The sequence below is a fragment of the Podarcis liolepis genome, assembly GCF_965112155.1.
Source record: "Podarcis liolepis genome assembly, chromosome: 2".
Classification (NCBI taxonomy): domain Eukaryota; kingdom Metazoa; phylum Chordata; class Lepidosauria; order Squamata; family Lacertidae; genus Podarcis; species Podarcis liolepis.
In genome coordinates, this window is record NC_139555.1 from 95,430,927 (window position 1) to 95,458,619 (window position 27,693).

At 44.7% G+C, this 27,693-nt stretch overlaps 2 long non-coding RNA genes across 7 annotated transcripts; one reads left to right on the plus strand and one right to left on the minus strand.

The window, feature by feature from the left end:
* Positions 1-6,518: 6,518 nt before the first annotated feature.
* On the plus strand, positions 6,519-12,157 carry LOC310702109. Of its 6 annotated transcripts, none has more exons than XR_014523245.1 (6): positions 6,519-7,113; positions 7,918-7,999; positions 8,597-8,703; positions 9,464-9,688; positions 11,812-11,873; positions 12,018-12,157. It is a non-coding gene; the product is annotated as an uncharacterized lncRNA (long non-coding RNA). The 6 variants fall into 6 exon arrangements; XR_014523249.1 differs by having other exon boundaries at positions 7,922-7,999; XR_014523244.1 differs by lacking the exon at positions 8,597-8,703 and having other exon boundaries at positions 7,918-8,009.
* LOC310702207 lies at positions 10,112-27,415 on the minus strand. The gene is made up of 3 exons (XR_014523357.1): positions 26,942-27,415; positions 13,823-13,957; positions 10,112-11,729 (listed from the first exon to the last, which is right to left on the minus strand). It is a non-coding gene; the product is annotated as an uncharacterized lncRNA (long non-coding RNA).
* Between the last annotated feature and the right edge of the window lie 278 nt (positions 27,416-27,693).

The window sequence follows — 27,693 nt, forward strand, 5'->3', positions numbered from 1 at the left end:
AATTACTTGGGAGTAGAAGTAAGGCAGGAAGCTGATGGAAGCTTCCTATTGAGTCAGAAAGAGAAAATTCTTCATTTAATAGAGCAGTTTGGCATGGAAAACTGCAAGCCAGTTCAGACTCCCATGACACCAGATTTCCCAAAGACACTGTGTGATGATGAATTTGATCAGCCTGAGTTGTATCACTCAAAAATAGGATCACTGTTGTATTTAAGCCAGTGGTCAAGGCCAGACATTGCATGTGCTACAAATGTTCTGAGCCAACGTGTATCTAAGCCCAGTACTGCCGATTGGTGTGCTTTGAAAAGGCTTATCAGATATCTAAAGGGGACATTAAATGTATGTTTGAAGATCTCTAGTACACAAGATGAAAAACTAGAAGTATTTGTTGATGCGGACTGGGGAAGCTGTGTAGCTACCAGAAAATCTACAAGTGGAATGGTTATGATGTTTGCCAATTCCATAATTGGATGGAGGTCAAAGAAACAAGGATTTGTTGCAACCTCATCCTGTGAGGCAGAATATGGGAGCCTGTCGCTAGCATGCAATGAGATCATGTGGTTTATACAGATACTAAAAGATCTAGATTGTAAAGTAGATTTGCCTATCCAAGTGTATGAAGATAGCCAATCGTGCATTGCATTAGCGGGCTCGGAAATAATGAAATCCGCATCAAAACATATTGCTATCCGTCATGCGAATGTGAGAGATTGTGTACAGAATGGGGTAATCAAACTGGAGTACTGTCAGTCACAAGATAATATTGCTGATTTGTTTACCAAGCCTTTGCCAGCAACATGCCATAATGAATTGATGACAAAACTGGGTTTATGTATATAATGTATTGTTGTAATGTATTGTTTCTGTTGGGGTTTTTCGCATTTAAGAAACAGAAGGGGTGTCACGGCTAAAATGGCCGCTGTTTCTTTAATGTGAATAAAGCTGGGTCAGCATGACTCAGCGGCTTGCAGCAGGCTGTATATATAGGTGAGAACTGTTGGTTTGGTGTGGCTGGTGTCGTGTTGGCTGGTGTTTGGGTTGGTTGGTGCTGGTGTGTTTCAGTCGTGGTATTCAGTCGTGTTTTGCACAAAGACTTTTAATAAAACTCTGCAAGGATATTCCCGTGGACTCTTTTTGTGCCGACAAGGAGACTGAGAAGATAAAGGGAGGTCAGAACCCTTTCCTTCTTCTTTTTTGCTTTTCTACAAACACTGACAAATATAAGGGTGGATTGGTGGGGAGAATCCAAATCTCAGGAGATATTTCCAGTTGCTGGTAAGGCATAGAAATAAACATCGCACTGCTCAGAGAGTAGCAAAAAGAGAAAAAAAAGGGAAGGCTGGGAAATTGAAGCAAGACCACAAGCAAATGAGGTATATTGTTTACCGTCTCTCACACAAAGCCCACAAAACAAAACACGCCTTTTTCCCTCACGGTGACTTTACTCCCTGCAATAACCTTGATTGTTCTTTGGGCCGGTCTTCCATTCCTCCCGGGCAGCGCTTAATCATTTCATTTCTAGGCTCAAGGTTCACTGTTTGTCATTTATCTGCATTGGCTTTTTGGCATCCGCTAGCCCAAGGTATGGGACTAATCTGAGCCACTCTCCACCTGCCCATATTATTCTTTATTATTGACTGTTCCCCTCCATTTGGCACAGGCTGCACTGGAAAAACCTCGCTTTTCTGTATAGGCACCCGGCAGAGTGGAGTCGTCCCCTCTTCCTTCTGAGGCCCTCCTGGCTTTAGGCTCACAATATTATGCTTTCCAGAACCCTCCCTTTTTCATAATCTCTGATAGCTCCTTAATAAACTACTTAGCTGTATAAAGTATTTAACTGGTCTGTAATTTCCTGGTAAGCCAGCAGGTTCCCTAATAAATATACTAGTGTTTTGCTGGCAGCAAGCCAGGATTCAGGAATCTCTCATGAACTCCACTCGAAGGGAGCTTGTAAAAACATTTGCTCAAGCTTCTCCAGTTTCCAGCCTTCCTTCCTTTGCCATTCTCAGCTGTACATTAACCAAAAACCTCTCTCACTTATCAGGCTTTATTTTATTTTTTATTTTTTAAAAGAAGTCTACATTGTGAATTATGTTCCACCCCACTTTAAAGCACCTCTGCACGTATCGTTTGCAACAAAAGGCTTGGGGTGTGTACTTCTTTAAGCACAGGGGCAAAAGGTTTATGTTGCATGAGCATCTCAATCCATAGTGAAATTTCAGAACTCTTAATTTCAGCTGTCCTTCATTGCTTACCCCAACAACCCCACAGTTCCCTGCACCACAATCTCTTGAGGTAAGGCAGGGAAAAAGTGCAGCTATGACATCTTGTCCATACCTGGAATACTGTGTCCAGTTCTGGGCGCCACCACTTAAGGAGGATATAGACAAGCTGGAATATATGCAGAGGAGGGTGACCAAGATGATAAAAGGTCTGGAAACCAAGCCTTATGAGGAACGCTTGAAGGAGCTGGGTATGTTTGGCCTGGAAAAGAGGAGACTGAGAGGGAAATGATAGTCATCGTCAAATATCTCAAGGGCTGTCACATGGAAGAGGGAACAAGCTTGTTTTCTCCTGTTCCGGAGGGTAGGACCCAAACCAATGGCTTCAAGTTACAAGAAAGGAGATTCGACTAAACATTTGGAAAAACAGTAAGAGCTGTTTGACTGTGGAACAGTCTCCCATGAGAATTGGTGGACTCCCCTTTCTTGGAAGTTTTAAAGCAGAAGCTGGACATCCATTTTTCATGAATTCTTGATATTTCTGCATTGCAGGGGTTTGGACTAGACGACCCTCTGGGTCCCTTCCAACTCTACAATTCTATGATTCTATGACTCTATGACAATCCATTTGGCACCAGGCTAAACATGTTTTTTTATCTCCCTGGGCATTTTAAGTGTTGGGTATTGGCTGTATTGTTGCATTTTATCTTGGTATGATTATTTTAGTTTCCTTCAGTTATAAGGCTGAAGGGTGAATGTGAAAAATCTTTTGATTTAATAAAATACAGTTTCCCCAGCAGCAGCAGCAGTGCTTCAGTAATAATAGTAATTATTATTATTATTATTATTATTAGTAGTAGTAGTAGTAGTAGTACCCTGCCTATCTGGCTGGGTTTCCCCAGCCACTCTGGGCAGCTCCCAACAAAATTAAAAGCACAATAAAACATCAGACATTAAAAACTTCCCTAAACAGGGCTGCCTTCAGATGTCTTCTAAAAGTCCGATAGTTGTTTGTTTCCTTGACATCTGATGGGAGGGTGTTCCACAGGGCGGGCGCTACTACCGAGAAGGCCCTCTGCCTAGCAAAGGCAAGATGAGAGCAACACCAAGATGGCAGTGATGCAGACATTTCCTTCCCTGTCAGGAAGCCTGAAGATGGTCAGCAGCTGTTGCCATGGTAGGTGAAGTGTGAGCATTCCCAGCGTACACACTTGCTGTGAAAAAAAAGTGCCTGTGACAAATGACACACCCTCATATGTAGATTCTTAAAGAAACCAGGTAATGGGACCTGCAAGTTCTTTTTATTTATTTATTTATTTTTACTTTATGACTTGAAATGATTGGACTTTTGTGAGCCACCTTGAATATGCTTCAGTAAATAAAATAGATAGACCTGACTTTTCCTTCTCAGCCTGTAGCCACCAGAGAGAGAGCTGAGTTGTCCAGTGCAGGGATTTCTGAAGCCCCGTTACGTTTGGATTGGAAGAGAAGTAGAACCATATCCAGGCTTCAGTTGGGCTCTGCTTAGCTGCAAAGAGGGGGGAAATAACAACAAAAAGTTGAAGATTGGCATCTAGATTTCGGATTTCATAGCCAAATCTGAATAAAACCTTCAACGTTCTACTTTATTTTTTGTTCTGAAGCAGATGTTTGGTTTACCTTCAACAAGAATTGCTTCATTTTTTAATTAAAAATATTTTGCATGTGTTCCGTATATCTTGAGGGAGTGTGTGTGTGTGTGTGTACATGCTGGCTGTTTGCCTTCTGAAAAACATTTGTGCTGCACTCCAGGTTCCCTCTACAATATGATAGCTTGGTTGAAAGCCTGGCCTGTTCCCCTAGAGTGCGTTGTAAATTGTGCATTAGAAACAAAGGAAGTAAGGAGGGACCGGATGCCATTTTGTTTGAAGTAAAACCATATGGCAAAAGCAATATAAGACTGAATTGCAGACTCCCTAAAATGCCAAGCGTTATAGCTTGCTCCCCAAAGGACAGGTGTTACCTTAGAAATGAGTTGATCCTCGAAACAACTAAATCCTCTTAGACATATGCCCATCTGTTCTGCAACTAACTTCTCTAAAAGGGTTGCATTTTTAACAAAAAAAAGAGTAGTTTTCGGCTACAGCTGGGAGTGGCGAGTTCCTACCTTCTCCCCACAACTGCCTGCAAACTTTTTTCAAAATAAAAAGTCACGATTTCCCCATTTGAAAACAAACCAATGCAATGTTCATTTGAGATAAACCTGCTGCAGTTTTATTCTTAATATCCCAGCCCATATTGCCAACTGCTTTCTGGTGCATTTAATAGGTACAGTACAGTGGTACCTCGGGTTACATACGCTTCAGGTTACATACGCTTCAGGTTACAGACTCCGCTTAACCCAGTGCTTCAGGTTAAGAACTTTCCTTCAGGATGAGAACAGAAATCGTGCTCCGGCGGCACGACGGCAGCAGGAGGCCCCATTAGCTAAAGTGGTGCTTCGGGTTAAGAACAGTTTCAGGTTAAGAACGGACCTCCAGAACGAATTAAGTGCTTAACTTGAGGTACCACTGTATAAGGCAACAGAAATAGAAGGCTCACAAACACTTTTTGTTTTCCCTGTGTTTTCTTCCATTTGTCCTGTGATTTGTAGGCACGGGTCTGATAGATTTTTCTTTTCCCTGCTGCAAAAGAAAACTAGCGCCCATAATCCCTGACCATGTTAGTTGGGGGTGGGCTGATGGGAGCTGGGGCTCAACCATATCTTGATGGTGCTGCTTGGCCACCCCTCCCATAGTCAATATTCAAACGTTGTGCCCCTGTATGGACCTCAGGGGATGCCAGAGGCAGGTCAGGAGGTCCAGGTAGACTGGGGTGAGGTACCGCTAAACTGGAACACACATAAATCTGCAGAGAAACACATGAACATTGGTTCTGGTAAACAGCGGGATTTCCCGAGGGAAAGGAGTGGAACAAGGAGAAGTGTGGACAAGCCCTTCGTCTGAGAGTAAGATCCTTTGAACTCAGTGCGACTTATTTCTGAGTGGACACGTATAGGATTGTATAGACTCCCAAATGAATAGCTCCATGTACCTAAAAGAGAAGGTAGCTTTCCTTTGGTTTTGTTAAAGGGGGGGACGGACCTAAATAAGTATAGTAACCAGACTGCTAATGGAGTTAAAGGGGGCCATCCGTAAAAGGAGAATTTCTGTCTAAAACAAAAACACCCGTCACCATCTAACAGAGGAACTATAGCCTGCCAATGCTCTAAAAGGCAGTCGCGAGAGCTAATTATCCGCAGCAGTATAAGACCAGCAATTCCATCTTGTCAGGCTGAGTAGCAAATCCAAATTGACCCATTTATCTGCCATGCTCTCGCACACTAATGACCCCCCTTGTACCTGCGCTGACCAAATAACCTCCCCTTCTGCCACTCACCATATCCCAGGAAGACATTGAACTGTAATCATTTAGAGGTGCGTGAGCATAACTCTTGGCCCTGTCTCTCCAGCAGCACTTCTAAAGATTTACTGTCTCGGTACTTTGGAGCAGTAAAGTGGAAATACAGTGAAGGACAGTTTTGAGGTTTGCCACTTATCTGAGGGAGCGTAACAGAGGCAAGGGCAGTATTATTATTATTATTATTATTATTATTATTATTATTATTATTATTATTAATTTCTATTCTGGTGTGTGTGTGTGTGTGTGTGTGTGTATAATCCCACTTTCTTGCCCCAAGCAAGCTTGGATACAAATATAATTGAATGGTTTAAATGCAGCCTGGTTGTGATTTGGGCTGCTGGCTTATCAGAAAAACATGCCTGGCCTGCAGTGTCCTGTTCAGCACAGTGGGTTAAACTTTTCCTAGCATGGAAGGAAGCATTATCACCTGCTAATGGCTGTACAGCAGATTTTTTTCAAAGTTTCAGTTATAGTGGCAGGTTGAAAAAGGTTGCATCCCTAGCTGTGATTTGCCCATTTTGTGAACTTCACACGAATACTCTCCATTCATAGGCTCACAACTGGAACAAAATGGATTACGTGAGCGTGGTTCACGTGTATAGTTCAATGTGTGTACGGCCTGTGTACCTGTTGTTTGCAAATAGTTGCAGGTACATGTCCAGAGACAATTTGTGCCCTGTGTTCAGTGTAACATGTGTACAAGCCTATTCTCTAACACCCTCCCACCCACCCACCCAACAAAGTAGGTCCAAGTGTCACCCAAAGCCTGTAGGTCAGTATAGGGATGGACTTACTGTATCTTTCAATTTTGGTTCTCTCAGTTTCTCAATTTTTGGTTCTCTCCCAATAAACAATTACTTTATGCAGTCTTGAGTCATGGGCACATGTTTGCTAGCAATTCCTCCTGTGACAATGCATGTTTGTATGTCATTTTCACCAACATAGTCATTTTTATGCACACTTTCTTCCTAATATATGGATTTTTTGGTTGGAGAATTGCTTCATAAAATCTGGATGAGTGACGTTTTGAAGGACAGGTGTTTCGGTTCACTTATTGGAAAGAAGTGTGAATTAGGTTGTTTCTCATTAAGATGCAAAACTGAATTTCTCGCCTTCCCTAGGTCAACAGGCATAATGAAGTCCAGAGTACCAAAAGCAGGGTGCCAATCCACTGCTGAAAGCTACCAGCTGAAAAAAGAGATGCTGGTGACATGAACAAACCAAGTGACATGTGAACCTCCCACACTGTCTAGGAAGAGTAAGGAACCTTCGGCCTTCCAGATGTTGTTGAACTACAGGTCCCATCATCCTTGGCCATGCTTGCCATCGTTCTGATCACATGGAACACTGGGTAGATGTTGCCTGCAGGCTATCTCTATGATTTCACGTGCTTTGGATTGTATGCCTTGGAGTGTATGTCTCCAAGGTAGCCTCAGGGCAATCCTATAAGGTTAGATTAAAAATTGTGGTGTGTCTGTGTGTGTGTGTAATGAACTTCATGGCTGAGCTAGGATACGAGCCCAGGTTTTCCTGGTCCAAACCCAACACCTCACCCAGCACCACAACTTGGACTCAAGAAAGCAAGATGGTTGTGAGATGAGGACTATTCCTGTGCTGACTGTGACCCCAAATCTATTATACTTTTCTAGTAAAAACCAACAAGAATGTCTCTGTTTATTTGTACAAATGACCCCATTGTTAACATTCTGATTTGGAGCTTCTGTTCCCCTTTCTGCCATTTGGCTGAAGGCTGCTAGTTAACTGCACTTCCTCATTTTCATTTAACTGTCCAGCAAACCCTAATTATAGCCTCTCCTTATTAAAAACAAACAAAAACCTACATCTAACTATACACAATTTACAGTCTAATAGCCCTTACCTTGTTTGTTCAGCAGAGCTTATATAATGATTCCTGTGATTTTGATTTTTTTTTTTTTGGTGAAGCATAACTCTGGGATTTTACGTTTCCACTTTAAACTGTGAGTTTTACATTAATGTTTTATAACCTTGGGGTTCTAATCATAAAGTCATAAGGACTTTAATTGATTTGAAACTAGCCAGGCCCTGAAGTGTGTACATGTCAAATTGATTCAAATTGATCCAATGTGTTTAAATACAGCCCGTGTTAAGAAACTCATAGCATCTTGTGCTACCAGACTGAGGCCTACAGCGCTGTGCTAACATAATTATGTTGCCACCTAGGTACGCTAAATTATTGACTGGAACATATTTTTCTGTGTTTTGTTGTGGGAAGCCAGGAAAATTCACCTGGATGGCTAAGAAGATTGGAACACAATACAGACAACAATTTCTGCGAACCGCCCTGAGACCTGCGGGTATAGGACGGTATATTATTATTATTAAATTATTATTATTATTATTATTATTTCAGCAAGTGGCAACTTCCCACAGTGCACATGCAGAGGCAGCTGTTAGGCAGATCATTCATCCATAATATCCATAACCAAGAGCCTGGATAGCTCAGTTGGTTAGAGCGTGGTGCTGATATTGCCAAGGTTACAGGTTTGATCCCCGTATGGGACAGCTGCCTATTTCTGCATTGCAGGGTGTTGGACTAGATGATCCTCAGAACCCCTTCCAACGATACAATTCTATGATCCTGGCAATTAGTGAGGCTACGTTCATGCCACTTCCACACCTGATCAGAAATTTGAGAATGGTACCATTCTCCCCACTTGGTAGAGCAATGTGCTGTTTAGAGATAGTGAATCTGTGGCACTCTGGATGTTGCTGGACTACAGCACCCATCACCCTTAACCAACGGCCATGCGGACTGGGGCTGATGGGTGTAGGAATCCAACAACATCTGGTAGGTGAGCCACAGGATCCCCGTTGTTGATGTGATTGACCAGCAGTATAAACTGTATTTGTGGCTGCTCTCCTTCTCCACTATTGTCATCTCTTTATGGCAGGGGTAATTTACTTGTGGCCCTCCAGGTGTTGTTGGACTAACGCTTCCATCATCCTCGGCCATTGGCCATGCTGGCTGAGGCTGCAGGTCTGCCACCTATGTTTTAAGGTAACAATGAAGGTGTATACCTAGCCAAGTACCGTATTTTTTGCTCTATAAGACACACTATTCCCCTCCTAAAAAGTCAGGGGAAATGTGTGTGTGTCTTATGGAGCGAATGCAGGCGGGAGGTTCTGCTCAGCCACGTGGAGTGTGTGTGCAGGTCTTGGGGGCTTTTCCCCAAGGAGGGAGAAGGGCTGCCCTTCTTCCTCCTCAGGGAAAAGCCCCCAAGAGCTGCACACACTCTGCCCACTCTTTAAAGGGAGTGCGGCTCTTGGCGGAGCCTTCCTCCCGCTGCCCAGGAGTGGCTGTGCATGGCTATCCCATAAGCCAGGACAGCAAGAGGGATCGCTGCGCAGCGTTCCTGCTTGCTGTCCTGGCTTCTGGCTTAGCCCTGCGCAGCCTCTTCCGGGCAGGGGGAGCCTTCATCCCCCTGCCCGGGAGAAGCTGTGTGCAGCTATCCCATAAGCCGGGACAGCAAGAGGCTATCCCAGAAGCCAGATCCCTCTTGCTGTTCTGGCTTCTGGGATTCTGAATATTTTTTTCCCTTGTTTTCCTCCTCTAAAAACTAGGTGCGTCTTATGGTCTGGTGCGTCTTATAGAGCAAAAATATGGTAATGGTATTTCAATATGATGCTGTGATGTGAAAAACAGGGCGTAAGTTGGCATAACTCTCAGGTGTGAACACCAGAGTAGCTAAAGAGATGTACCCCTAAATTTTTACCATTTCCCAGCCATGTGTCATGTTCCACCACCTTTTTCCCCCCAGGGACCACCCTAGAGCTGGAACTGGAAAACAGCTTCCCAGAGGAGGAGGACCTTGCTTTCAGCCTCATAAGAACATAAGAAGAGCCTGCTGGATCTGGCCAATGGCCCGTCTAGTCCAGCCTCCTGTCCTCACAGCGGCCAACCAGATGCTTCTGGAAGCATGCAAGAGGAACACAAGCAGTGTCTTCAGTTTTAAGATGGGAGTGGGAAACCTCCAGCCCATGAGGTCTGTATTGTAGCTCTCAGTTTGAGTAAATGGCAGTTCAGGTTTTCTCCAGATTGACGTTTGCTCTGATCATAGGCGCCGACTCCATGGGGCTTGAGGGGGCCCGAGCCCCCTCAAAAATTCGTTTGGGGGGGCTCCACCCCCCCAATAATCTCTGGCGCCCCTCCAGCAGAGCGCCATCGCCGCCCCTCCCCCAGCCCAAAATACACAGGGAGGGTCGGGCTGCATGCCTCCTGCCCTCCCTCCCGAGCAAAAGCTCCACCCAATTTCCTTTGGAGCTGATTAATAGGCGCAGCACGCTCTCCCCTATTTGCTCACGAGGAGGCGGCGCCACTTTATTTGCATATTCATGAGCTTATTTATTATTCATGAGCTTTCCCGGGCCCCCCCAATATTTTTTATAAGTCCGCGTCCCTGGCTCTGATTGAGCACTAAAGAACGGGTTTTCCATGGGAAAGGAGTCCCATGGATCCTCCATGCTTTCTAGGTGGGGAAAGCAGAAAAGTGGATGAGACCCCAGTCTCTCTTTCTCAGCCTACTCCAAACTCACAGGTGGGAAGAACAATGTAGTCAACAGGAGCTTTTTTTGGAGGAAAGTGGAATTAAAAAAACACAACAACCTTGGATTAGTTTTCTGTAGCTTAGCACGTGCCAGATATTTTGGACTCGCGTCCGTCCCAGCCCGCGGAGTTAAGGATCAGGGAGGATGGCATTTGCAATCCAAAAACATCTGGGGAAAACCAGGTTAGGAAAGGCTGCCTTAGATGAGCATAGCTTTCCTTGCCTCCTGTCACCCCTGCCCCCAATTCCTGGAACTACTAATCTATGATCCCCAAGGACCCAGGCTTTGAAAAACCTTATTTCAAGAGTCGGCAACTTTGTACGTGTGTTATCGCGGAAATAATGCATATGCATTCCTTGCTGATGAATTGGTCTCTGAAGGTTGCGATAATCATGATATATTATGAGTATGCTCTGCGCCTTGAAAAAGAACCTTGCTTGGGATCCGGGAGACCTGAACCCCACACTTTTCCTTCCCAGGCTCGTCTCATGTTCCCTTCCCACCTGCCTTGGCTCTCTCTGTGTGTGCAGGTGTAGGATTGCCTCGCATTAAAAGCTGCATAGGCCCATTTATAATGGGGCTACCTTGCTCTTCAAAGCTAAGCAGCTGCCTTTTCTCTCCCCCCCCCCACTTTTTTTTTTTGCTTGCAGTAATGGCTGGAGAAACTTGAGAAAGGCGCAGATGCTTTGCTCATTTGTTTTGGCTCTTGCAGCGAAATTGTCTAACAATTGGAGAGGGCCAAGCAGAGGTTAGGCGTAATGGCGCAGAGGGGACAGGATGATTTATCCGCTAAGTCAGCGCCGGGCAGAGGGATAGCTTTATCTCTGCAAGGCCCCACAGCTGGCTGATGGAGAGTTGCTCTTGTAGTCCCTGATAAGCATGCACACACGGCCTGCATAATTCTTTGGGAAAGCTCCTTTGTGGCTGAGCAGCCGATTTCTGCAAACTTTCTGCATGAGTAAGATAAAAGATAATGAGACTCCATACATTTCCTGGCAGGGTTTCCTTCCCAAATGGCCCCCTGTAACCTCCACATTGGAAACAGATTAGAGGTCTTAATATTCCCCCTTATCACAAGCAACACCCTGGGGGGAAAGTTGTGCCGGTCTCTCTGCTGCTGCTGCCGCCGCTGCCACCACCATTTGAGATTTGCTTGCAAGTGTGCACAGAGCTGCTTTAGAGATGCAAACTTTGTGTTGGTCGTGCATTCTACTGGGTAGTGTGGAAAAGTAAGTATTTCCGTACTGTTTTTAAGCGTGCGACTTGAACCGTAAGGGAGTTTAAAGAACTCCAAATCCATTAGCAACACAGGAAATTGTCTTTCAATACGGCATTTTTCCAAGGAAAAAGTTGTTATTAACATCAGCCATGAACCTGGGCTTAACAATTTAGCACCAAGAAGGTATTGTTCATTGCAGGCAATAGGATGATCCTCTGGTGTTGATGTTGGTGTTCGTTCTTTGGCACTCTTTTCTAAGCCTAAAAAAAAGAACAAAGGACGTGCCATATATCAGGAATGGGCAGACTTCAGGCTTGATGGATCTTCTTTCTTTTTTACTAGAACTCCAAGATATAACCCAAGAGCTACCAACTAGCACCCCAAGCTCCACCAACCAGAGTGAGGTATAAAAGAGCTACAGTTGTAAACTTATACAGGGAAATCTGGTAGGCAAAGATGGGACTCCACAGCGCCTTCTAGTGTCACAGTGTTATTTTAAGAAACCACATCTACAACACATATAAAATGCTTTTTCTTTACCAATCTAGCTGAGTCCTTAGACACAAAGTTAAAACAAAAGAATCGGAAGCCCCTGAGCATACTCTCATCCAGAAAAAGGACTGAACTGAGCTTGCAGTCGTTTCACAGAAAAGTTCACTCCTGGCTGGCCTTCCACATCTCAGTAGCCTGATTTAGGTGGGGGGGGGGATTTTGTTGTTGCTGTTGTTGATAAGTTGGGCTTTGGAAACCCTCGCTGATCTCTTGCTAGATCCTGATCTACCTTCTGATCTGCCATGCATTGATTTCAATTGTCCTATTCTCAGGGGAATAGTATTAGCTGTCAGGGCTGCGCAATTTACCACCAGCGACACATTTTGCCCTTCTTAGCTGATTAACAGTACCCCAAGTTTTGAGAATTCCAGGCAAGCAGTAAAAATATGGCATTTATTTATTAAGCCTGTGGTTCATGAGCTGCATTTGGCTTGGGTGGGTCATAATTTTTTCAGGTCTACTTTATTTATTTATAAGATTTCTTATCTTCCCTTCGCCATAAGGCAGGTTACACCAACAGAAGATACAATTCTAAAAACACAGTATAATTCAATAAAAATACAGTGGTACCTCGGGTTACAGACACTTCAGGTTACAGACTCCGCTAACCCAGAAATAGCACCTCGGGTTAAGAACTTTGCTACAGGATGAGAACAGAAATTGTGTGGCGGCGGCAGCCGGAGGCCCCATTAGCTAAAGTGGTATTTCAGGTTAAGAACAGTTTCAGGTTAAGAACAGACCTCCCGAACGAATTAAGTTCTTAACCCCAGGTACCTCTGTACCCCGATAAACTGCAGGGAATTAACTTGGAATAATTTCTCAGCCTGACCAACACCAACATGTGACTGTCAGCAAAAGCGGCTTTAACTTTTGCAGGGCTTTGAGTTGTCTTACAAGAACCCGGGGGGGGGGTGAAGAGCGAATCGGACCAGAGAGCAGGACCAGAATTGGCTGAGGACTCTTCGGGTCTTGAGGTGTTTTTTTGTTAATGTGCTTTTTTGATTTTGCCACGTGGAACTAAAAGCTGCTTCTCCGGAGACTTTGCAATATGGCTGGTTCACTGCCAGGAGGCTGCCAAATGACTATTGATTTTCTAGCAGGGACTCTGAGTTGCAGGCAGGGAGAATTGCTCTTTAGCCCCACTGCCTGCGGTGAGTAAGAGAAAGTCAGCACTGTGTAATTTAAGGACGCCAACTTGCCTTGCCAAACGAGTGTGCGTTACACACTTGCAGGATGCTTTCAGTCGCAAGCGCACAGGTAGGAAGGTTGCATTGTTTCCCTGCAGTGATTATTTCACTACTCAGGGGCATGAATGAGCTTGGATAGGTGCGGGGAGGGAGAGACATGAAAGTTTGAGCCTGGAGAGAGAAAAAAGCTAGACGCTTGCGCTGAAGCAAAACAAAACAAAAACCACACACACAATAAAATCAGGGAAATTATTGCAGAGACCAATAAATAAAAGGAGGGCAGGCCATCTCAAAAGGATTTCTTCCCTGCCAGCAGCAATCTTTGCCTTGCCCTTTGCCAGAGTTTTCTGTCACCTTCCTGGTTGTATACTTTCTCCAGCGCATTCCCTTTTCTTCATGTGAAGCTGGCGGTTGTGTAACTGTCTCACAGAGCTCTCTTGCATAAACTCAAGCGCCTGTTGCTATAACTACATTGCTTGTAAATCCAGCCTCAGCCTCGTGCAATTCTTCTTCTTTTTTAGGCAGCTCTTGTGGGGAAGATGCAGACAGCTTTGTTTTGCTGCATGTTAATTAAGTGGGGAAGGGGGAACCCTCATGCAAAAATTCAAGTTTACCTGCGTGCTTCAGAGGTATGCAGGGAGGTTCTGGTGCTGAATTTGCTTCCCTCTTTGCCCTTCTGAACCTGGAGGAGTTACTCCTACAATGCAAGGGTGATGGTGGCCAATCCACAGTGGAGTGACTTTAGCAACCTGCACAAAACGACACCAGAATAAATCTGAGCCATTGGAAAGGACCCTACCAATAATGCCTGGCACCGCGCACAATTGTTTAGCCAACCCTGGAAGACAAGAACAACCTCAGGAAAGTTATGTTCCCAGCGTAGATCAATCCTGCTCTGTTTGCGTGAAAGCTAGGGTGCCACAATGGGTAGGGCTCTGAAGATGCAAGAAACTCAAATTCACATCTCGCCACAAAGCTCACTTGCCCTTGGGAAAGTTCCTGACTTTCAAGCTAACCTACCTTCATAATTGAACTGTGGAACTTGCTCCTGCAGGAGCCACCAACCTGGACAGCTTTAAAAGAGGACTAGGCAAATTCGTGGAGGAGAAGGCCACTAACCATGTTGGCTATGTTGAAACCTCCAGAGCTGGAGGCAGTATGTTTCTGAATACCAGGGGCTGGTATGCACAAGAGGTGCAAGTGCTGTTGCGCTCTGGCCCTGCTCACAGACTTCCCATAGGCTTCTGGATTCCTGCCATCGCAAGCATATGCTCTGAGCCATGATCTATCCCTGGGATAAAATGCTTCAGCCAGTCATAAAGGATCCAATTTCTCCAACTCTGTCCATACTTATCTTGTCTCATTTGTCATATTCCTTTCAATATGTGTTGGGGGAGAAGCTGCTGGGATATTCTTCAGAGCGATTTCATGACATTTCCCCTACTTTCCACTCTGAGTTTCTGTAGAGCTCGCTTTCCATACTTCCCTGATCCCTATATACATGTATAGATTTTAGCAGTGCAATTTATCTAGAAAAAGAGGTGCTGGAACTTGCCATGAACATCTCTCTCATTCTCTTAGAAAGGCATTGGCACCCACCTGAGAAGTGCTTGCAAGTTCTAGTTGAAGAAAAGCCCTGGATTTTATCCATATAAGGACATCCCCGCATGGGTACAGGGACCTTGGAGCTAAGGTGATATTTGTCATTGACTTGATACTTCCATACCTGCTACCGCCTGCCTCCATTTCCTAGCAAGTGCATGTGTGATGGGCAAACCCTGCTGTTAGTTTAATGCTGAGACTCACCTATCTATAAATTAAAACCAAGCCCCTACGTGGGAAGAAAACTAGCCAGCTTAGTATGACAGTTAGCTTATGATGTGGGAAATCCCAGAGGAGTTGGTGTGTGTGTGTGTGTGTGTGTGTGTGTGTGTGTGTGTGTGTATAAAATTCAGAATCCATATAACCTTGTGTAAAAAGTAGGCAATCAAGCCTACTCAAGTGAACAGGTTTGTGACTTTGGGGAGGGCAATAAGATCTGAAAGTTTTGCACAATCCACTTGGTCCAAGTGGAGTAGATTGTAAGAGATACCAGAGAAAACAGCATCAAATGAGTGCACTGTTTGTTGTTAAAGAAGACAGGGATGCAGTTCGCAGTCCAGGTTATATCCAACAGAGGTGCCCCATTAGTACATGGACTTCTGCCTGTGCTACAGGACTTCCTCACCTCCATAAAAAAAAATCTGTTTTGGGCGTCCTCCCCCAACTTTCCAGAACAGATTTGGGAGGGAGATCACAGAGAGAGGAGAGGAAATCTTGTTCCATGTTAGAAGTCCTTGCCCTAACCGTGGTATAACATCCTGCTCCACATTTTATGCCTGCGGAGTACAGTGGTACCTCGGGTTACATACGCTTCAGGTTACAGACTCCGCTAACCCAGAAATAGTGCTTCAGGTTAAGAACTTTGCTTCAGGATGAGAACAGAATTCGTGCTCCGGCGGCGCAGCAGCAGCAGGAGGCCCCATTAGCTAAAGTGGTGCTTCAGGTTAAGAACAGTTTTAGGTTAAGTACGGACCTCTGGAACGAATTAAGTACTTAACCTGAGGTACCACTGTACATCCAGATTCTCTTCAGCTGGGAGGTTTCATAGGATACAAACATAAACACAATTTTAAAACATTATTTCTGAAAGTTAGAACAAATAACATGGCACCCAGTATGTTGGAAGGACATGCTGCTGAACACAGAAAGGAAAGAACTTGAAAGCAAAAGCAGGGAGAAGGATCTCAACCTTTCAGGATGGAGCACAGCTGAGCTACTTGGTGTAAGAGCATGACGGGAGGGTGGCCCTGTCTGTGCAGAAGGCTGGGAGAAACCTTGCGGGCAAAAGCTGAGTAAAGAGGAAGCGAAATGCTCCTTTGCCAGGTGGCAGAGAGCCAGAGCTGTGGGCGCACGTGAGAATGTGGAAGGAGGCAGGCAGCAACCCACGCTGTCTGCACTTCAGATCTCTGAAAGGATCTCCCTGTGCCGACTGTTACACAGAGAAAAACACAAGGGGAGGATGTGAGAGAAAGAGCAGCAAAGAACATATGAGCACTGGCTGGAGCTTCACTGCCTGACAGCAGAGAAGTTGGCGGCAGCAGAGCATCTCCATCTGCAGCCGGGGCCTGCTGAGGGCACCCGGGTCCCCCGTATTTTTATTTCTGATATTGACAGGCCGCTTTTCACCATGCAAGGCCACCACAAAGTGGTTTGCAGAGCAATCAATGAAACAACCCAGCGATCAAATAATGTGGCGTCTAAAACAATAATAAAAAGAAACCACTGACAAAGAAAAGAAGAGAAACCTAATGCAGCTGACTTGAAATGCCTGCTGGAAAAGAAAGGTTACCTTCTGTGGGGAGATGAGACCACCGAAAGTGCATCAGGAGTATAAATGGCAGCTAATTCACTGTATAGAAAATTTCAGAGGACTTTTTAGTTCTCCGGCAAGAACTAAACTAAACTGAGTACCTGCAAGATACTGAGTAAAAGCTGGGGATACTCAGGTGACCAGATTCATCTTGAGAGCATGTACCTAGAGATGGCAGCTGCAACTAGAACTGTGGAAGGTGGCAGTGGACAGAAAACAGATCCTGATCTCTGCGGCTACTTTATAAACAGAGGCATAGCAAGACAGCTCTAACTTAACTGGTTGTGTGCTGTTATTTCAGGACTCTGTGTCCTCAATGGTCTATCCGTAGATGCTTTGGATTACAACTCTCATAAGCCACAGCCAGATCCACCTCTCTGGGGTAGATGGACGTTGTAGTCCTAAACACCTGGAGGGTTGGGGAAAACTGGCCTAAGAGGTGACTCCACACAGGACTTGCAGCCAAGTTAAAGTGGACTGTGCAGTCCACCTTGCTGAATTTCTGTGGTGGAGATGGCTCAGAATGAATGGGACTTTCCTTCTCCCCAGAATGTTCCTCTAGTTGCTTCCTCTAGTTATCCTTGGGGTGTGTATTGGGTGCAGCTTTGAAATCTGTTCCATTTAAAAGCAAAAGCACATTCTGGGCTTTGATGCAAATAAATGTGAACAACATGGTGGTCAGAATTCCAGATAAACTTGACTAGGTCTGTAGAAAATGGCGTTGGGGGGTGTGTGTTCCAAAAACTGGCAAAATGTGTGGGGAAAACCAGACATATGACAACCCATGTCGGAATTGAGGTCTTTCACTTAAAATAGCTTAAAAACTTCAATAGCTCAACAACTTTGCCCTCACCCCCAAAGCTCAACAACGTTTTGAAATATGGCAACCCTAAACTAGTCCCATTACCACAAAAGGTGCTGCCAAGACAAAAACGAGATAGAGGTTTCTTAATATAGTGGTGGCACTTTTTATATTTGTATCTAGCCTTTTAGTAAACCATTGTTTACTGGACCTGGGAATCATTTACCCACAGAGTCTCCATCTTAATCAGGGTTCAGTCTCGGTTTCTTCTTCTCCAGCCCCTCATTGCATCCAGGCACCGGTTCAGATCATGCGTAGCCTCTGCTGATTCAGATGTTACTGAGAAACAGAGGTGGGTGCCAACACCATACTGCAGACAGCTCATCTCAGATCTCCTAATGACCACTCCCAGTGGCTCAGTATAGATGTTAAATGTTTATATCTGGTAAATTGCTGTAATATGTGTCCTATGATCAAGGGCACCTCTGATTTAGGACAGTAATTGCGATGAAAGACAACTGCAACAATAAGTACAGGCTTATTACGGCCTATTTCCTCAGCAAGGACAAACTGGCATAATGTTGCTGAAATCCCTGGTATCAATTTACACTGGAAAAGAATCCACTTTGTAATTTACAGCAGGGTACAGAGCTTGATTCTCAATCTGTTCTCTTGTGCCAAAATCCATTTACTTTGATGGGCCTTACATGAGGGCCTTTTGGGGTGGTTGTGAGTACTTTGAGAGTGGCACTAAAACCCCGTAGTCCCTTAATTTGGCTATAGACTAACTGTAAATAATCACATCCCAAAGCCTTGCTCCTACTTAATCTTTTAAATGATTCCTCTGGAGAAGGCCACGCTCAATTTAAATGCTAAATCTGTGAACTTCTAAGAGTCTTTCCATGGCTGAGTCCAGAGTGAGTTGCCAATAAATAATGCTGCAACAAATGTGAAAGTCTTCGCAGCCCCCTCTTCACTGTATCTAGAGGGTAAGTGTTTTGGATATTGAATCATGTGCTCTGGGTATGAATTGCTTCACTTTGGCTGGTTTGTGACATGGGGGAAGACAGAAAAGGACAACCATAAGGTATCAGGAGACCCACATACTGAACTATATGCATGTTTAGGCATGCAGTGGTGAAATAGTGGTGATTTTGGATCTGTTAATGTGAATTGTTGTTGTTAATATGAATTGTTGTTGTTAATGTGAATTGCTGCTGCTGCTGCTGCAGTTGTAATTAACCTCTTAGTAAAGCTCTGTTCATCAGATATGGGGACCATTTGCCCACAAAGTCTCTAGTTTAGTGAGGCAGGCAGCCATGCCCAGTTCCATGATACTGCATTCCCCCCCACACCAGTTAGTCAGCATTCCATGTCCACTGAGCATGTTCGTTCCTCACTGGGCAAATTTTTGGTTCCCTTCCTTTAGAGCGCTCTCTCTCTCTCTCTCTCTCTCTCTCTCTCTCTCTCGTTTTCTTTAACCTCATGAGTTCTCCCAAGCCTGCTGATACCTCCCCTCTTGTGTTTGGGTTATAAAAGGACCCACACTCACCTCCAGCCATTGACAATACAGTGGTACCTCGGGTTAAGAACTTAATTCATTCTGGAGGTCCATTCTTAATCTGAAACTGTTCTTAACCTGAGACACCACTTTAGCTAATGGGGCCTCCTGCTGCCGCCACAGCACGATTTCTGTCCTTATCCTGAAGCAAAGTTCTTAACCCGAGGTACTATTTCTGGGTTAGCGGAGTCTGTAACCTGAAGCATCTGTAACCTGAGGTACCACTGTAGAGGGGGTTATGATGATGACCAATTTCTAAAATGCTAGGTTTAGGCAACACATGTGTGGTCTAATTCTTCCCTCCTCCCACTCTCCTACACACACACCCGTACACACATACACACCCCATAAAGTTTTTCCCAGGCCACCCCAACTTTTAAAATGGATTCACAAGCTTTGAACTCCACAGGAGTCTTGCAGCTAACAAAAAAAAAAAAAAAAGTTTCTATGAGTCCATGTACTTGCCACCTGTGAGATGCTGCAACTACTTTCCCCTAATTATTAAACGTTATTAATGGAGATGGGAGCTCCATACATGCTACTTATAAACATATGGAGTTCCCTTATACTGAGTCAGCTCTCTAGCCCTTGTAGCCCAGTACTGCCTACTTGGACTGACTGTAGTTCTCCAGGGTCCCAGGCAAGTTTTGCAGGAAACCACAGATAAAGTGGGCACAGTGGCCTCTTGAGATCCACAGCTTTGTTTGCTCTCCATCTTCACCAATGACAATTCTGCTTGTCGCCGCTCGACTAACCGCGGCCCAGGGACAGAGGACTAACTTGACCTTTCCCCTCGATACCTGGTTTGAGGAAGTATTACCCATTGTAATATCTGCACTCATTCTTTATGGGTTTCCAGGGGTAAAGCCAAACCTATGGTCTGTGCAGCTACATGGTGACCATCCGTGACCTATGTCAAAAGACAAACTTGTGGCTGGCAGGGTTAGGGTTAAATTTTTGTTTGTTTCTGGATTTAATTCATTCCAGGGCTTATTACTGAACACTCCATTGTGGTTCTGTGGAATCATGACCGTATTATTCGTAGCATTGTTTCTATCTCTCTGCAATAACCGTTCCTCCTCTCTGCATCATTTTTCTTCTTCTTAAGTTGTGAACCATATGATGCCAAATAGGCAAGCCATCGTTTGTTTCTGTCTCTCAAATGTCTGTCTTGTTTATTTGTAATGATTTTTTATTTTTATTTAAAGCAACTTTGGGTGTGATGTTTGTACCCTCCTGGTTTGGAGCTTTGATGTAAGTCGAGACAGGGTGTTACGAGATGGGGTGAAGCTTCACACCAGTAAAAAAAAAATTCCTGGGCAAGACTCAGCCGATGTATGACACATTGACGTCTGGGTTGCATATGCTGATGTGTGGGAATGTGGAAACAAGATTCCCTTCACTTGCAGCAGGGGGTTGAATTGGGGCTGGGTCTTCAGAGTCTTCCAGCTCTTTCTTCTTGCCACCCAGGCAGCCTTCTAAAACATCTTTTTCTGTATAGCGGTAGCCCAAGACAATTTGCTGCCTGAAGCAGAATTCAGATGTGCTTCCTACCCTGACCAACACTTTGATGTATCATTCAGATATGAATTCCAGCCCTCGTCTGCTATATGTGTATGTAATTTGCGGGGGGTTGTGGAAATGAGCAAGGCCAAGAGAGGTTTCCCTCTGAGGCAGGGGAAACCCCAGTTGGGAAGAGGTTCTACAGGGTCTGACACATTCTGCTCGACGCTCCATTAAATTAAGGTCCCTGGTGTTTAATTAATATGCTTAGACAAATGTCCTCAGTCTTAATAACTCAGGTAACAGATTGCATTGGGATTGCTTGGGATGTTGCTTTGTTTTTCCCTCCGCCCCCTGTCCTACTTTTGCTTTATACATTATTTGCTAAGAAAGGGCCAAGGGGGTCCTTCTCAGAGCTGGTCCTTCTGGTTGAGGTGTCCAGGAGGATGCCTGTGCCACACCACTGTAATTTGCTTTGAGGTTCTAGAAAGTGCTTTTAAACTAAGCTTTTTTATTTTAAAAAAATGCTTTAGTGTATTACATGGAATGATTTACTTTTGGTGGATATCAAGATAGTGGCCATAACTGTGGTTGCCTATCCAGTTGGCAAGGTAAGAGGGGCCCAGGACATCATCCTGCCACAGGCTCACTGTCCCAGGTCCATCAACAAATGCCGGGTACAGAATAATGACTGCAGCATTTGTGCATGCGCAGAAAATACATTTAAAATTAAGAAGCAGTATGCCTCTGAGCTTATGCTCAGCTCAGATTTTCAACACCAAAACAATGATGGTCAGTTAAGCGTTGCCAAAAAAAGAGGATTTGCATCACCAAAACGAAAAGATGACATCAATTGCTGTAACCATTCGCAAATAGCAATTTATATACAGACAAGCAAATTTTAAAATGATTTTAAAAAAGGTAAAGGTAAAGGACCAGTCATGAACGACTCTGGGGTTGCGCCACTCATCTCGCTTTACAGGCTGAGGGAGCCGACGTTTGTCCGCAGACAGTTTTTCCGTGACATATGGCCAGCATGACTAAGCCGCTTCTGGCACAGCGCACGGAAACACCGTTTACCTTCCTGCCGGAGCGGTACCTATTTATCTACTTGCACTTTTTGGTGTGCTTTCGAACTGCTAGGTTGGCAGGAGCAGGGACCGAGCAATGGGAGAAGAAGAAGAAGAGTTTGGATTTGATATCCTGCCTTTCACTCCCTTTAAGGAGTCTCAAAGCGGCTAACATTCTCCTTTCCCTTCCTTCCCCACAACAAACACTCTGTGAGGTGAGTGGGGCTGAGAGACTTCAAAGAAGTGTGACTAGCCCAAGGTCACCCAGCAGCTGCATGTGGAGGAGCGGAGACGCGAACCCGGTTCCCCAGATTACGAGACTACCGCTCTTAATCACTATACCACACTGGCTCATGGAGCTCACTCCGTCGCGGGGATTTGAACCACCGACCTTCCGATCAGCAAGCCCAAGAGGCTCAGTGGTTTAGACCACAGTGCCACCCGCATCCCTTAAATTTTTTTAAAAAAATGATTACTAGAATTTAAATACAGTACAATAAACACAATACACCTTGCTTACTGGCTCATTCTGCCGACCAGGTGCTGCTAACGCCTGGCGAACAACTTCAAGGCTCCTGCTCTCCCTTGTTATGGTTCCTTATCTTCAAACCAGACTTCAAATAGAGGTCACCTTCAAACAGGGGACTGGCAGTCCTTCAAAAAATAGAAGACTGCCTTCTTTTCTATAAAGTAGGACACATGGCCACCCTAATCAGAAAGGAGCTCATATTCCTGGTTTCTTGCCAAGCTCTTTTGTTTTAGCAGCCCAATTTAGAGAAGAAGAAGAAGAACCTTTGTATGCTTACTATTGTTAAATGACTGGGATCTGAGAAGGCCTTGCTGATCCACTGTAAATGGAAATCACACAGAGACATGCCAGCCAGCCCTCATCTGCACTCTGCTCATCTCTGATTCTGTCTTGGCTTAAGATTACCCTGCATATCAAGCTAGAAAATAGGTTTCCTTAGATGGGTCCATGCCACAACAAGGCTGCAAACCTGTGAGCTGGCACCTGAAGCTGACTCTTTAACAGCAGTAAGGAGCGGGTGACACAAGCCCTATGAAGGTGTGTGCAGAAGGGGCAGCAGGTCACACTACTGGCCCCATCTCCTAAGTGGGATAGACAAATGCATCAATTTCGGTTTCTCTCAATTTCTCATTTTTCCCAATCTTAAATTCAGTTCTCCACTTTTTCAGAACAGTTTGTGATTATTATTATTATTATTATTTAAATCCTCTGGGAAATTCATCTGTGAATTTCTCCTAATGTACACACAATTTTGCCTGGTGTACACATCACTGCAAAGCAATTTCCCCAATATGTTGCCTTTTTGCGTATTATTTTCATTAATATGTGCATTTGTATGGACACATGCATTTTGTACACATCACCTGGATGGAGAGCTGCAATGGCAGAAATCGGAGAAGGGCAAATAGCAAAGGGTGGCTGTGTTTGGGTTCCCGTATTGTTTCAGAAAGTGCAAATTTGGTACATTCACCTTTGAATGTGAACTGAATCAAATTTACTGCCAAGGAGTGTGGTGGAGTCTCCTTTGGAGGTCTTTAAGCAGAAGCTTGACAACCATATGTCAGGAGTGTTCTGATGGTGTTTCCTGCTTGGCAGGGGGTTGGACTCGATGGCCCTTGTGGTCTATTCCAACTCTATGATTCTATGATTCTTTCCCCTCCCTACCTCCTAGATGTCCATGAATCTGCACAGGAAAAGTCTCTGTGTGGGCAGCTGCTTATTACCCTTGCCTGATCAAGGATCCTTCTCCCATGGAAGTCTCTATGTGAGTAGCTGCTCATGCACAAGCTTTCCATTTGCAGGCAGTACATGTGAACACGCAGGAGGCATGGCCAATGCCACACAGCGTGGTCCCCTGCTACCTTCTCCATTGCTTAGCCTCTATGCCAGTGTGGTGTAGTGGTTAAGAGCCAGTGTGGTGTAGTGGTTAAGAGCGGTAGACTCGTAATCTGGTGAACTGGGTTCGCTTCCCCACTCCTCCACATGCAGCTGCTGGGTGACCTTGGGCTACTCACGCTTCTCTGAAGTCTCTCAGCCTCACTCACCTCACAGAGTGTTTGTTGTGGTGGAGGAAGAGAAAGGAGAATGTTAGCCTCTTTGAGACTCCATAGGGTAGTGATAAAGTGGGATATCAAATCCAAAACTTTTCTTGTACACGTGGAAAATGTCCAAATGGGGCTACTGTTTAGCACTGAGCTACAGCAAGCTTTGCCTGCTAATTGCTGTGCTTCAAACTTCTTTTATAGGGACAGGCAAGCCTATTAATTTTATTTTATTGGCCCTTTGGCAACCCTACTTTTCAGGAAGTTGTGGAAGAGGCTGGGTGCTGACTGCCCTGTGCACAGACATTGTACACACATTTCAAAACGTGACACATGAAATGGATTGACGAATGCAAAACAGCCATCCCAAACGAGTGTGTGTGAACCGGAGGCAAGTTGATGTTAAATATAGCAGCTGTTAGTTTTATTCTTTTCTGTCTCCTTACACTTTGGAGATCATCTCCTCAATCAGAGGCACTTAAAGCAATCTTTGACAATTCATTCACATTCTACTCTTCGCTCGAGGGAAAATAGAATTACTAATAAAAAGGCTTCGCGTGATTGCATTTGTAATAGGATACAATTTGGATCCCACTTTCTGGAGTGGGGGGTAAAGACTAAGAAAAGTACATAGCGCATAAAGTTGCATTTTATGCAGAGAAATGCACAACGGCAGCGAGCCCATAAAGCATTGAGTTTTGTGATTCATTAAACGCTTATTCCATGTCTCTAAAAACACCCTTTGAATACATAATTGCAGACAGTTTTGATGTGGTAAATGATGGGGGTGTTAGATAGGAAACTGCCTTGCAGCAAGTCAAGACTGCCATTCCTTCTAGCCCAGCACTGTCTACGTTGGCCGTGTGTGTTTGTAATGATAAGCCAAACTTTCTGGTTTACCATGTTTTGTCAGGAACAAGGAGTGTGCTGTTGCACACTACCCAGTCACTTCCACAACTGGTGTGAGCTAGGAAAATGAACCAGGAAACCTTGGCTTCCTGTTACATCCAAACCAGGTTTTCGTTCCCTAACAAGGGGGTGTCATTGGTGTTGTTCATGAATATGGTAGGTAATCATGTGTTTTTGTAGTAAACTGCCCTGTGATCTTCGGGCAAAGGGTGGTATAGAAATTTAATGAAAAAGAGGAAGAGGAAGATCACCACCAAGGCAACAACAAACCATGGCTTTGCGTTGGCTAGCAAGCATGGCTTGTTAGGAAACAAAAGAGCACAACCCTTGGTTTGAATGCAACGCCAGGAATCTAACGCCAGGAAGCCAAAGCTTTCTGGCTTGTTTCTCCCATTTTCTCCAGTGGAAGGGCAAACCTTTCTCTCTCCAGCTGTTACATCCCCTCAGACTCACTCCTCCCTCCACCCCCAGATCTGGCCCTCCTCAAGGTCCATCAACCAGCTGTTGTTGTTGTTGTTGTTGCTGCTGCTGTTTAGTCGTGTCTGACTCTTCGTGACTCCATGGACCAGAGCATGCCAGGCACTCCTGTCTTCCACTGCCTCCCACAGTTTGGTCAAACTCATGCTGGTAGCTTCGATAACACTGTCCAACCATCTCGTCCTCTGTCGTCCCCTTCTCCTTGTGCCCTCCATCTTTCCCAGCATCAGGGTCTTTCCCAGGGATCCTTCTCTTCTCATGAGGTGGCCAAAATATTGGAGCCTCAGCTTCAGAATCTGTCCTTCCAGTGAGCACTCAGGGCTGATTTCCTTCAGAAGGGAGAGGTTTTATCTTCTTGCAGTCCATGGGACTCTCAAGAGTCTCCTCCAGCACCATAATTCAAAAGCATCAATTCTTTGGCGATCAGCCTTCTTTATGGTCCAGCTCTCACTTCCATACATCGCTACTGGGGAAACCATAACTTTAACTATATCAACCAGAGCCAGGCACAAAAAAATGGCTAGGCCACAGATGGTGACAAGAGACAGAGACAGTCTCTCTGACCTCATGCATAGCTCAGGATTTGTTTTCAGGATCACAACCAGGGTAGCCAGTTATGCACTGTCAAAATTGAGGAGTTGCAGCACTCAACTCTAAGGTCTGCACTAGGAGAGAGAAAGATCCATGCCTCCAGGAGGAAAGCTGAACCTGCAGGTTCCTATCTATATCTAAAGGTATATATGTTCCATCATGCTGCAATCTGCTCTTTTAAATTGGGAATGCCAGGAATTGATACTGGGACCTTTTGCAGGCAAAGCAGCTGCTTTATCACTCAGCTATGGTTCCTCCCCAGTCAGGATTACTATGGTCTGTGCAGCATTTAGGGCATATCACACACTACCAGTTACATACTGCACTTGGAAATATTGCAAGATTGACCTTTATGGTGGCGAAAACATAAACTCACTAGCAAGCTAAACAAGCCTACATCCTTTCCAATATCCAGTAAATGTTCAGATTGAACCTTGAAAAACAACAAGGCTGTTGTTGTTCTACTGTCCAGCAGTCAGCTGAGTGATAGTTGTAGAAAGCTAGATAATTGGAAATAGAATCCCACATTTACTCAATGTGAGTAATTATCCAACGGAAAATTATAAAAGATAGCAAGAATGTAGCAAACAGTTTGGATGATTTTCCAAGGAAAGTTGGAAGAATGAATATGCCCTTCCTTGCTACACTATATATTGTTATGTGCTGCAGTGGGAAGGGGCAGTAGGCTGTAAGCCTACTGTAATTCCTGGATCCAGAAAGTGTTAAAATCTAAGGAAGGATTTTCATGTTGTTGGAATAGCCGGACGAGCTTCTTGATAATGGCCCTCTAAATTTGGGTTGTTAAGGTAACGAAGTGGTTGTGTGCCAGACAGCAAATGGGTGGGCCCCTCAACTCGTTGGTAGTGATTTAGAAAAGAGCCGAGTTGTGTGTGTGGAAGCTAGAAGCTGGAGGAAGAAGCAGTCTGAAGCCTGTGATGGAAAGACATGCCTGATTTTTGCTTGCATCCAAAGCTATGGGTGAAGCAATATCCTATTGGGGTGTTAATGCTGTGAGTCCCTCCATCGTAGGCTCAGGTTGTATGCACATGCAAATAAACCATATATCATAGACCCCACAGTCTCTGCTACTGTTCCTCATTCCGAAGGAAACATGAACACTGGGTAAAGTGTCTGAAACTCCTGGGATCTTGCACCACTTGAAGATTGGGGTGGTGTGCAACAATATAGTCTTGTGAGATTACCTCAACTTTTGCAGAATAGTAAAAGCAATACCCTCTGGTCAAATCCACCTGTTAGTTGAAAGCACTGCTTGCCACGTAGGCAGCTAAAAGCTTATTATTGTTATTATTTAAAAAGCATGCAGCTAAAGTCACTCACAGAGGCTTTGCTGTGCGTTTGCACCCTTTGTACTTCTTCCTTGGTGGCTGACAAAACACTTCTGGCAACAGCTTTGTTCAGACGCGCTTTCTGCCAGCTGGCCTGCGTACAAGGCCCGATCCTGTCCCCGTTGAACTCACAGCGAGCACCGTCTTCTCGGATGCGATGGAGCCAGAGTCAGGCTCTTTGTTTGCCACTTGGATTTACGAGAGTGCAGGTCAAGTGAAAAGGCCACAGTTCGAAGGTCAAGAGGAACACTAAGAGCTACATTGTGTACTCATTTCACAAACAGAATGGGCCCTCGAAGCGATAAGCAGCGAAATGTCTCCTGCTGTGGTGCTTTGTTCCTAAAGTAAATGTGCCATAGTAATAACTCCACACACACCCAAGACATTTTTAGATAGTAGTTGCCACTTAGGGTTTTTCTTTCCCTGTTCCTGTATTTAGATTAAGATATGCAAAAGAGATGAAGTGAAGTAGGTTTGAGTCTGGTCAGTGGCTTGACAGCGAACCAGCTGCGAATCCCATGTATTCTGCCTCAAGTTCCATTATGGGAGAAAGGCAGGATATAGGTGGACAAAGGGAGTAGGGTTGCCTTACGCCCTGAATTGTGTGTACATAACCAGGATTAGACCGTCAGAAACAGTGTCCGGATGGAAATCGCTGAAATATCCAGGAAAAATCAGATGTATGGCAGCTCATGTCAGCAGTGCAGATTTTGACGAAGTTCCCTAAAAATAGCTCAAGAACTT